The 12,762-nt window shown below is 45.1% G+C and overlaps 1 non-coding gene across 1 annotated transcript; it reads right to left on the reverse strand.

The window, feature by feature from the left end:
* Positions 1-12,229: 12,229 nt before the first annotated feature.
* On the reverse strand, positions 12,230-12,345 carry LOC133069765 (U5 spliceosomal RNA). The gene has a single exon (XR_009695980.1). It is a non-coding gene; the product is annotated as a U5 spliceosomal RNA (small nuclear RNA).
* Positions 12,346-12,762: the final 417 nt, after the last annotated feature.

Raw genomic sequence — 12,762 nt, forward strand, 5'->3', positions numbered from 1 at the left:
TACGTCCCTGTGCCTGGAAAATACTGACCTAGCAAGTTTAATTTCAGTAGACGAGTATCTGTGATTTATAGGTCTCATTGAAGCGAGCATGGGCGTTAGGTATTTTACATCAACACAGCCCCGTGGGGAGGAGGTTGCTGGGGTTAAGGTGCCAATTTAAGAGATAATGAAATGACCTCTGAATAGTTTGCTCAGGACTTCCCTGGTGATCCATTGGTTAAGAATCCACCTGCTAGGGCTTTTCTGGTGGCTCAGTGGTAAAGAATCCGCTGGCCAATGCAGGAGCCAGGGGTTTGATTCCTGGTCCAGGAAGATCTCACATGCTGTGGAGCAACTAAGCCTGTGTGCCCTAGAGCCAGTGTTCTGCAAAAAGAGAAGCCACTGTGATGAGAAGCCCCCACTTGCTGCAACTAGAGAAAAGTCCATGCAGCATCAAAGACCCAGAGCAGTCAAAAATAATAAAATCTAAAAAGAATCTACCTGACAATGTAGAGGACATGGGTTCGATCCCTGGTCCGGGAAGTTTCCACGTGCCATGGGGCAACTAAGCCCCTGTGCCACAACTACTGAGTCTGCGCTCTAGAGCCCAAGCTCCTCATCAAAAGACCGCAATGAGAAGTCCGAACACCACAACTGGAGAGTAGGCCCCATCACCGCAACTAGGGAAAGACCCAGTATAGCAATGAAGACCTAGCCCAGCACAGCCAAAAATAAATAAAATTTAAAAAATAATTTGCTCAAGTCTGTGCAGCTCAAGCAGGGATGTAAGCTGGGGCTCGCTGTTGGCCCAGCCTCTCTCAGCCCCTACCCTCCATTTCTCCCTTCGAATTCCTCTGATGGCCCCTGAGGGATGGGGTGGGGTAATGCATTTTCTGCCATGAGCCTCTGCAGTGCCTCCAGTTTGGCCTCAGTTGGGAGCAGGCCATCTATAACCCTAGTGGGTCTGCCTCCCATGGTCCAGTAATGCACCAGAGAAAGTTCAGTTCAGTCGCTCAGTCATGTCCGACTTTTTGTGACCCCATGGACTGCAGCATGCCAGGCTTTCCTGTCCACCAACTTCCGGAGCTTGCTCAAACTCCTGTCCATCGAATCGGTGATGCCATCCAAAGAGCCTAGGTCAAGTCGCTTTTCAGGGGCAGACACCTGGTATGGAAAATGTAATCGCATATATCCAGCACTTCCTAGCAGCTAAAACTTTGGCTTGGAAATGTATTAACTCCCTGAAGACCGACAGGCTCCTCAGCATCTCATGCCCCAGCTCACATCCTCGTAGGCTACTTTTCACTCCTGCCATGGTTGCAGCCACCAGCTCTTTCCCAAGGTGGGTTCCTGGCAGCACCTGGCCTCAGCTTCTCTCTGACCTCAGGAAGCTGTTCTGCACTCAGCATGTGTGTAACCTTAAAGCAGGCCAAGGATAACACTGCTTCTCCCTTGGGAGTTGGAGCCAGTGCTCCCTCCACCATCCCCTGGGTGGACAATTTTGAGAGACTTCCTAAACTGCTTCTCAGACGGGATCAGGCCCCTGCTGCCCACAGTGGTGAAGAATTCAGGAAGACACCCTTGATTTGCTTTCACTCCCTCCATTTTACCCTCTTCCAGTCTCCCTCTGCTGTCCCCTGGGAGCTCTTACAAATAAGCTGCCTGCACACAAGCTTTTGCTTCAGTAAGACACTAATCATGAGGTCCATGATTAGCATCCATGATTAGCTCTGGGCAATTTTTCCAAGTTGAGTTCTCCTGTGAGTGCTATTATGGACTGAGTGTTGGGGATCCCCAAATTCATATGTTAAAACCTAACCCCCCATGTGATGAAGTTTGGAGGAGGGGCCTTTGGAAGGTGAGTAGGTCATGAGGGTGGAGCCCTCATGAACAGGATTAGTGCCCTTATAAAAGAGACCCAGAGAGCTCCCCAGTCTTCTTCCTGTTGAGTGAGGGCACAGAGAGAAGACAACTGTCTCAGCCCAGAAGAGGGCTCTCATCAGATTCCGATCATGCCGGCACCCTGGTCTCAGACTTTCAGCCCCCAGAACTGTGAGAAATAGGTTTCTGTTGTTTATGAGCCACCCAGTCTGTGGTATTCTGCCATAGGAGCCCAAATGGACTAAGATGGGCATATTCTTCCAGTGGGGGAATGCAACTTTTCAAGGTGATAATAAGCCAAGAATACAAACATTCATAGGGTCTTAGATTAAAAAAATCTTTAGATGTGAAGTAATTAGCCTCCAACTAATAAAAAAAAAAATCTTTAGAGTTAGTTTTGCTCAAGAGTCTGTAACCTGGCTTCAAGGGACCTGTGAATCCCTGGAATTGCAAAATGTATATATGCATATATATTTTCTTATTTTTCATGAGGAGAGTTTCTGTAACTTTCCTCGATCCTTAAAAGGATTCCTGACCTTTAAAAAAACCCTTAAGAACAAGATACTCTGCACTTTGGGGTCTTGTTTTCAGCTCCCCACCAACTCCAAGAAGCAGGAGTGGTCTGACCTTCTGCCATCAGCTTAGGGGTCTGGTGATTGGGCTGATCACCCCACTTGCTGAGGGCACTTGCCACCTTGCAGAAAGGAGGCTTATCTCAGCAGGCAGGTGGTGGTTGACCAAACAGCCTGACCATGAACAAGCTACCTAGTCTCACAATCCTGCTTCCTAGAGCCTCTCCTCTGGACTTTGACCAATGGAAGCTTCAAATAAAATCATTCAACTCAGTAAATGTTCATGGTGATTCTTTTAGCAGGCTTTGCATTATATCTGACCCTTGGGTGTAAAAGGGGCAACGGTTACCTTTGACAAACATCTGCATGCTGGGCACTTCCCCACTAGTTCAAGGTCCACGAAGGCAGTGGCTATACCTGTTTTTCACTCTGGATGGACCAGAGACTAGCACAATGCCTGGCATAGGGTGGGTGTTTAAAGAATACTTGTTGAATTACATTTGTATGCCTTATGTCATTCAACGCTGGTGTTTCAATTAAAACTTTTGGGTTGCAAGTGATAAAAACTTAATTCTAACTGGCTTAAACCAAAATAAAAGTACTGGTTCCTTAACAGTATAGTCCAGGAGGACTTCAGGAATGGCTTGATGCAGGAATCAAATAATTTCAGTAGGATCCATCTCTTAGCTCTACTTCCTGTAGATTGGCTTCCATCCTCAGATGGGCCATGCTTGTGGAAACAAAATGGCCACAGTTATGGTCATTTGCCCTCTTAACAAGGCCAGCAGAGTCCAAGTCCCAGCATTTCTACCCAAAGTGCTGAGGTTCACCTTTGACTGGACAGCCCATGCCTGAGTCAATTACTATGACCAGGGTGCAAGGGATATGTTAACTAGGTTAGACCGTTCAGGCCACCTCAGAGCACTGGGTCAATCTCAAACCACTACACAGAGAATAACGTATACATACATGCATGTGTGTTAAGTTGCTTCAGTCATGTCCAACTCTGCAACCCCATGGACTGTAGCCTGCCAGGCTCCTCTGTCCATGGGATTCTCCAGGCAAGAATACTGCAGTGGGTTGTTGTGCCCTCCTCCAGGGGATCTTCCTGACCCAGAGATGGAACCCTTGTCTCTTATGTCTCCTGCATTGGCAGGTGAGTTCTTTACCACTAGGGCCACTGGGAAGCCCACAGGAGAGGAATGGTTAGCTAAAGGAAATTTGGAGTTCTCTTGTCAGGAAGGAGAGGAAATAGATGCCTGGCAGCAAGGCACAGGCCTCTGGTTATCCTGGAAGGCAAATTTTATTCCCATTTTACAGATGAGGAAAGTGAGGCCCCAAGATGATAAGGCACTAGGTCACATAATTCGTGGAGTCTGGGATGTGTCCCAGGTCTGCCAGCTCCAAAACTAGAGGCGCCTACCAGTTGGCCAAGTCACAATGGGTGTATTTTGGAAATAACTGCTTGTGTATTTGCTCAGAGCTGCACCAATTTCTTCTATGCAGGGATGCTTTGTTTTCTAATCCAAAAGTCTCTCTGGGCAGGACTTTAGGTTCAACGGTACTTGCCTCAGCATTCTTGCCTGGAGAATGCCATGGACAGAGTAGCCTGGCAGCCTACAGTCCATGGGGTCGCAAAGAGTCAGACATAACAGAGTGACTGAGCATGCACACACACCTCCAATCCCATTTATCTGCTGTGGGGCTCTCAATGCCTGTATTTGACCAAATCCCCTTAGCAATCTTGTTGATTGGAAAGAGGTCAGGTACAGACCCTGAGCTGGTGGAATGGACAGTCTAAAGGGGAGACAGATTAGAAAATGGACAATTATACTGTGATTGGGGCTGTGAAGTATGGGGCTGGCACATCTAACCTCCACTAGAGGCTCAGGGATGGCTTCCTGAAGCATGATGGGTGTTTGCTAGGTGAAGCTGTGGGCTAGGATCGTCCAGGCAGTGGGCAGGGCATGGGTAAGCATACAGAAATGGGGAAGTTTAGGGAGGCAAGTGGATAGTAATACATCAGTTTGTCTGGAGCATACAATCCATGAAGGGAAGAAAGTAGTGATAAGCTTAGAGGTTTGGGGTTTATGGGTTCACCTCAGTTCAGTACAGTTGCTCAGCCTTGTCCGGCTCTTTGCGACCCCATGGACTGCAGCACGCCAGACTTCCCTGTCCATCACCAACTCCTGGAGCTTACTCAAACTCATGTCCATCGAGCCAGTGATACCATCCAACCATCTCATCCTCTGTGATCCCCTTCTCCTCCCACCTTCAATCTTTCTCAGCATCAGGGTCTTTTCAAATGAGTCAGTTTTTCGCATCAGGTGGCCAAAGTATTGGAGTTTCAGCTTCAGCATCAGTCCTTCCAATGAATATTCAGGACTGATTCCTTTAGGATGGACTGGTTGGATCTCCTTGCAGTCCGAGGGACTCTCAAGAGTCTTCTGCAACACCACAGTTCAAAAGCATCAATTCTTAGGCGCTCAGCTTTCTTTATAGTCCAATTCTCACATGCATATATGACTACTAAAAAAACCACAGCTTTGACCAGACAAACCTTTGTTGGCAAAGTAATGTCTCTACTTTTTAATATGCTGTCTAGGTTAGTCATAACTTTTCCTCCAGGTAGCAAGCGTCTTTTAATTTCATGGCTGCGGTCACTGTCTGCAGTGATTTTGGAGCCCAAAAAATAATGTCTGCCACTGTTTCTATTGTTTCCCCATCTATTTGCCATGAAGTGATGGGACTGGATGCCATGATCTTAGTTTTCTGAATGTTGAGTTTTAAGCCAGCTTTTTCACTCTCATCTTTCACTTTCATCAAGAGGCTCTTTAGTTCCTCTTTGCTTTCTGCCATAAAGGTGGTATCATCTACATATCTGAGGTTTTTTATTTTTCTCCTGGCAATCTTGATTCCGGCTTGTACTTCATCCAGTCCAGCATTTCTCTGCATATAAGTTAAATAAGCAGGGTGACAATATACAGCCTTGACGTACTCCTTTCTCAATTTGGAACCAGTCTGTTGTTCCATGTCCAGTTCTAACTGTTGCTTCCTGACCTGCATACAGATTTCTCAGGAGGTATGCCAATCTCTTGTAGAATTTTCCACAGTTTGTTGTGATCCACATAGTCAAAGGTTTTGGCATAGTCAATAAAGCAGAAGTAGATGTTTTTCTGGAACTCTCTTGCTTTTACAAAGATCCAGTGGATGTTGGCAATTTGATCTCTGGTTCTTCTGCCTTTTCTAAATCCAGCTTGAACATCTGGAAGTTCACGGTTCACATACTGTTGAAGCCTGACTTGGAGAATTTTGAGCATTACTTTGCTAGTGTGTAAGATGAGTACAATTGTGCAGTAGTTTGTGCATTCTTCGGCATTGTACTGAAAACTGACCTTTTCCAGTGCTGTGGCCATTGTTGAGTTTTCCAAATTTGCCGGCATATTGAGTGCAGCACTTTCACAGCATCATCTTTTAGGATTTGAAATAGTTCAACTGGAATTTCATCACCTCCACTAGCTTTGTTCATAGTGATTCTTCCTAAGGCCCACTTGACTTTGCATTCCAGGATGTCTGGCTCTAGGTGAGTGATCACACCATCGTGGGTATCTGGGTCTTGAAGATCTTTTTTGTATAGTTCTTCTGTGTATTCTTGCCACCTCTTCTTAATATCTTCTGCTTCTGTTAGGTCCATATCATTTCTGTCCTTTATTGTGCCCATCTTTGCATGAAATGTTCCCTTGGTATCTCTAATTTTCTTGAAGAGATCTCTAGTCTTTCCCATTCTATTGTTTTCCTTTACTTCTTTGCACTGATCACTGAGGAAGGCTTTCTTATCTCTCCTTGCTATTCTTTGGAACTCTGCATTCAAATGGGTATATCTTTCCTTTTCTCCTTTGCCTTTCACTTCTCTTCTTTTCACAGCTATTTGTAAGGCCTCCTCAGACAACCATTTTGCCTTTTTGCATTTTTTTTTCTTGGGGATGGTCTTGATCCCTGACAAAATGTGGTCCACTGGAGAAGGGAATGGCAAACCAACTCAGTATTCTTGCCTTGAGAACCCCATGAACAGTATGAAAAGACAAAAAGATAAGACACTGAAAGATGAACTCCCCAGGTCGGTAGGTGCCCAATATGCTACTGGAGATCAGTGGAGAACTCCAGAAAGAATGAAGAGATAAAGTCAAAGCAAAAACACCACCCAGTTGTGGATGTGACTGGTGATGGAGTAAAGTCCAATGCTGTAAAGAGCAATATTACATAGGAAACTGGAATCAAGGCAAATTAGAAGTGGTCAAACAGGAGATGGCAAGAGTGAACATCGACATTTTAGGGATCAGTGAACTAAAATGGACTGGAATGGGTGAATTTAGCTCAGATGACCATTATACCTACTACTGTGGGCAAGAATTGGAGAAGACAATGGCAACCCACTCCAGTACTCTTGCCTGGAAAATCCCATGGACAGAGGAGCCTGGTGGGCTGCAGTCCATGGGGTTGCGAAGAGTCGGACACGACTGAGCGACTTCACTGTCACGCATTGGAGAAGGAAATGGCAACCCACTCCAGTGTTCTTGCCTGGAGAATCCCAGGGATGGGGGAGCCTGGTGGGCTGCCATTTATGGAGTCACACAGACTTGGACATGACTGAAGTGACTTAGCAGCAGTAGCAGTTAGCAGTGGGCAAGAATCCCTTAGAAGAAATGGAGTAGCCATCATAGTCAACAAAACAGTCCAAAATGCAGTACTTGGATGCAATCTCAAAAACAACAGAGTGATCTCTGTTCATTTCCAAGGCGAACCATTCAATATCACAGTAATCCAAGTCTATGCCCCAACCAGTAATGCTGAAGAAGCTGAAGTGGAATGGTTCTGTGAAGACCTACAAGACCTTCTAGAACTAACACCCAAAAAAGATGTCCTTTTCATTATAGGGGACTGGAATGCAAAAGTAGGAAGTCAAGAAATACCTGGAGTAACAGGCAAATTTGGAGTACAGAGTGAATCAGGGCAAGACTAATAGAGTTTTGCCAAGAGACTGCACTGGTCATATCAAACACCCTCTTCCAACAACACAAGAGAAGACTCTACACATGGACATCACCAGATGGTCAACACTGAAATCAGACTGATTATATTCTTTGCAGCCAAAAGATGGAGAAGCTCTATATAGTCAGTAAAAACAAGACCAGGAGCTGACTGTGGCTCAGATCATGAACTCCTTATTGCCAAATTCAGACTTAAATTGAAGAAAGTAGGGAAAACCACTAGACTATTCAAAAGAAAGAAAGAAAGTGAAGTCACTCAGTCGTGTCCGACTCTTTGTGACCCCATGGACTGCAGCCTACCAGGCTCCTCCGTCCATGGAGTTTTCCAGGCAAAAGTACTGGAGTGGGTTGCTATTTCCTTCTCCAGGGGATCTTCCCGACTCAGGGATCGAACCTGGGTCTCCCACATTGTAGGCAGACTCTTTACCGTCTGAGCCACCGGGGGAGCTCTAGACCATTCAGGTATGACCTAAATCAAACCCCTTATGATTATACAGTGGAAGTGAGAAATAGACTCAAGGGATTAGATCTGATAGAGTGCCTGAAGAACTATGGACAGAGATTCGTGACACTGTACAAGAGGCAGGGTAGGGAGGGTTCACCTCACCGATCTGTAAAAAGCAAGGGGGTAGACGGGCTCTGGCCCTAATCCATGACAATGATAACTTTACAGGCAGTAACTCCTCGCATGGATAGATCACTTTCTCTCACCTGGTTACCATCATGACTTTAGCCAGTCTTCACAGCTTCCCCCAAAACCAAGGAGGACAGTTCATGACCCTGTTTTACAAAAGCAGAAACTGAGACACAGTGACAGAGACTTGCCAGAAGTCACTGACAACCTTGCAGGGTTGACACACTCACCCGGGGGCAGGTTAATTCTCACCTCTGCTAGTGTGTGAAGGAGAGTGCTGGAAATCAGAGCTCCCGGTTGCCTGCAAGCACCAGAGGAATCAACATGAGGGCTGGTGGCCAGGGCAGGGTGGGCTGGGGTGGGGCTGAGCGGGATAATGCTCCTGAGAGATGACCAAACAGACAAGAGTGAGTGGGTGAGTTCAGGAGAGAAAAGCTGTGGCTTCCCTCAATGGAAAACTTTGAGAAAAAGCAACTAGGCAGCATTTTGGGGGATGGGCGCTGGATGTGGAAAAAGTAGGGGGTGGGCTGGGAGTTAGGGGACCTGCATTCGGTCTCCGGGTCTGTCATTATCATTGTGTAACCTTCAACAAGTGAGTTAAGTGCATACACTTTAGGTTCCCACTTGTAAAATGGGTCTAATAAACTTTCCAGCTTCGGAAGACGGTTAAGAATTCCCACAAAATAAATGACTATGCGAAAGTGCTTTGATAAATTAAAAACCTTTGCCACACACAAGGGGGAATCGTTTGTATAGTGTGCCTGGAGACCAGGGAATGTAAATCAGGGCTTCTAAACGTGGGCTCCAGGGATAGCATTCAGGAGATCTGCAAAGCTGGATTGAAAAAAATTTTTTTTTCACTAAGTTCTAACTGAAATTCAACCTTACCTTTTGTGATTGATTAACTTTGGCATTTGCATCATTGTCAGTAATCACAGACACATTCATGACACGCCCAGGGGTGGCAAGCATCTTGAAATATTGTTCATGTTCATTATGGACTTTGAAATTATGGTAATCGTGAGATTTGCCACTAGATTTCAGTATTTCATCTATTAATACAGAAGCACATGTGTTACCAATCACAAATTTGTTTTAAAAAATCTATTCAAAACTTTAAAATTATGAATCATGTTTAACATATACATAAGTAGACCTAATAGAATAAAGAAACTCTGTCTGCCCTGGTGGCTCAGTGGTAAAGAATCTGCCTGCAGTGCAGGAGACCCGGGTTCGATCCCTGGGTTGGGAAGATCTCCTGGAGGAGGACATGGCAACCCACTCGAGTACTCTTGCCTGGAGAATTCCATGCAACCCACTCGAGTACTCTTGCCTGGAGAATTCCATGGACAGAGGAGCCTGGCAGGCTACAGTCCATAGGTTCCCCCAGAGTTGGACACGACTGAAGCAACTAAGCAGCTGTGTGCCCATCATCAAGTCCAACAACCATCAACTGCTTCTCTCTCACTCACATTATTACTTTTTTCATAAATAATTTTTTTTGTGGGGCACATTTTTTGTAGTCCTACAATTTTGAAGCAAACCCAAGATATAATAATTTCATTTCATCTGCAGATATTTCTGTATGTACTTCTAAGTATAAGGCGGTTACAACAAAAACCGTAGCCGCAATATGATAATCATATCCAAAATCCTCCAATAATTCCTTAAAATCATCAAAGACCCACTAAGATTAAAAAACAAAGACATCTCATAAATGTAATAAAGTTTGAATACTGTTTGTTTAAACCAGGATCCCATCAAGTTCTGCACAGTGAGACAGGTTGCTTTTAACTCCCTATTAACATATAAGTTTCCCTTTCTTCTCTCTCTCTTCTTGCAATTTATTTGTTGAAGAAATCTGGTGGTTTGCCCCAAACAGCTCCTTGCAGTCAGGACTTTGCTGGTTGCATCCATCCCCCCCAGTGCTGCAGAAAAGCACTGTGCTCTGCTCTTCTGTTAATTGGTAGTCAGATCTAGTCTTGATCAGATTCAACTTCAATTTTTCCTGGCAAGATTACTTAATGGGAGCAGAACACTCTTTCACCTGGGGGCATAGAGTATCTAGTTCTCTCTTTCTCTGATCTTAGCAGCTGATTGTCTAGATCTGTCTGGGCATGGCTGACTCCAGCCATGAGCCAGGAAACAGCATCTTGAAGAGGTTCCCAAGAACCAGACGGCCATTTCTCCAAGGAGACAGCTTTTAATCGAGAATGGTGTTTGGAGAATGTAATCTGGGTGCTAGGAGCACTCATTACAACAGGGTTTTTTGTTTGTTTGCCAAAGTTGAACAAGCAAGTTAAAATCCCTGTGTTAGGTAGACACTCAGCCTTCGGAGCCCAAGAAATCACTGGCCACTAGCATTTAGTTCTGCTTGAACAGATTTGGTTGTGAGAGGAGCGGTTTGTCTAAGGGAGAGGAAAGTAAGTTACCCTCCCCAGTGGAGCAGGGCTAGACTGTGGGCAGTTGCCTTAGGCTCCCTGCGCCTGGTGTCCTGGTTCTCTACAAAAGAACATCAAAAGGCCCTGGGAAGGGGTAATCCCCACAACCCTGTTCCAGCCTCAGAGAGGCTCCCTGCCCATGACCACAGGGAGGAGCCTAGAAAGCAAAGAAATGGAGCCCAAGGAATGAACTTGGGGATGGATTCTCTCCCTCCTTTACTGGGGCAGACACAGCTGGTTTTCTTCTCCAGTATTCACTCTCTAAGAATATATCACTCTAATGGCAGGAAGAGCCTCTTGATGAGATTGAAAGAGGAGAGTGAAAGAGCTGGCTTAAAACTCGACATTAAAAAAAAACTAAGGTCATGGCATCCTGTCTCATCACTTTATGGCAAATAAAAGGGGAGAAAGCAGAAGCAGGCAGATTTTCTTTCCCTGGCTTCCAAAAATCACTGCAGCCACAAAATAAAAGACACTTGCTCCTTGGAAGGAAAGTTATGACAAACCTAGACAGTGTATTAAAAAGCAGAGACATCACTTTGCAAAAAAGTCTGTATAGTCAAAGCTATGGTTTTTCCAGTAGTCATGTATGGATGTGGGAGTTGGACCATAAAGAAGGCAGATTCCCAAAGAATTGATGCTTTCAAATTGTGAAGACTCTTGAGAGTCCCTTGGATTGCAGTGGCATCGAATTAGTCAATTCTAGAGGAAATCGTCCCTGAATATTCATTGGAAGGGCTGTTGCTGAAGCTCCAATATTTTGGCCACCTGATGCAAAGAGTCGACTCATTGGAAAACACCTTGATGCTGGGAAAGATTGAGGGCAGGAGGAGAACGGGGAACAGAGGAGGAGAAGATTCTACAGTACCACCAACTCAATGGACATGAATCTGAACAAATTCCTGGGACACAGTGAAGAACAGGGAAGCCTGGCATCCTGCAGTCATGGGTGGGCGGGGGCGGGGGGGGGGGGTGGTGTGTGTCACAGAGTCAGACACCATTTAGCAACTGAACAACATTCCCTCTCTCTCCTGTGCGCGTGCTAAGCCGATTGGGTCGTGTTGGACTCTTTAGGACCCTATGGATTGTAGCCCACCAGGTTCATGGGATTCTCCACGCAAGACTACTGGCGGGGGTTGCCAAGCTCTTCTTCAGAGGATCTTCCTGACCCAGGGATCCAACACGTGTCTTTTAACGCTCCTGCATTAGCAGGCATGTTTATTACCGCCAGCGCAAACCTCACAAAACTTACGGTTGCCTAGGGGAAAGACTACATTTCCCAACATACCTTACAGCTAAGCAAGCTGGGAACAGGAAGCTCAGTTCTGGCCAATGAGACAGTTAAATTTTTACTTCCTGCCGTGTTTGTCAAAATATATTTTATTTCTTGACGCCTAAATTTAAACAAATAAGTTCAAAACTGGGATTTTTTTTTTTTTTTTTTAACTAAGCTATCATTAGAAAGAAAACCTTCGCAAGTATACTATAGGAAAATCAACGAGTTACATACACTCAGGTTTTCAAAATTGACTTTTAAACTCACCCATATCTGTCTGAGTATGATTAAATAGCACCACCAGCTGAGCAAGGCTGCTCAGGTATATTCTAGACAAACAGTAAATATTACCTACCTACATTAAGCACAAATTCAGTCTATTTTTTGACACCATTATTAGCCTTGCAAAAGCAAGGCCTCAAAAAATTGGGTAAAAACTCAGAATTGTTCCTCTCCACGGAAATCTTTAGTAAAAGGCGAAAGATTTATACGATCTGAAGAGAAACCAGAGTATGCCCCAACGCCGCGGCACGCATTGCTCAGGTAACTGTTACTCCTAACACAGTAATAGTGATTATTTAACTAACAGAGCCGTTCATACCTATCTTTTCTCATGCAATTCTATGAAAGTATTCTCACTTTTGAGAGAAAATAGTTCAAAGAAAAAAGAATATAGCCATTTTTAGATTGAAAAATTGTCCTTAGTGCAGTGCATTGTGGGTATGCAAATATACTCTCAGTCGTCACGCCCCTGTTTCCGGAAATTCCTTAAATAGTTCATTCCTCTTGTGCGGGACAGAGACCACCACCAGAGGGCAGAGCGGAGGCGAGACTTAGAAGGTTAGAGACCTGAGCCTGATCCAGCTACAAAAAGACTGTTTTAGGTGTGAAGCGGGGGTGGGGTGGGGCATGCGTGCTCAGTGGTGTTACA

Source organism: Dama dama, chromosome 14, assembly GCF_033118175.1.
Source record: "Dama dama isolate Ldn47 chromosome 14, ASM3311817v1, whole genome shotgun sequence".
In the NCBI taxonomy this organism is placed as follows: Eukaryota; Metazoa; Chordata; class Mammalia; order Artiodactyla; family Cervidae; genus Dama; species Dama dama.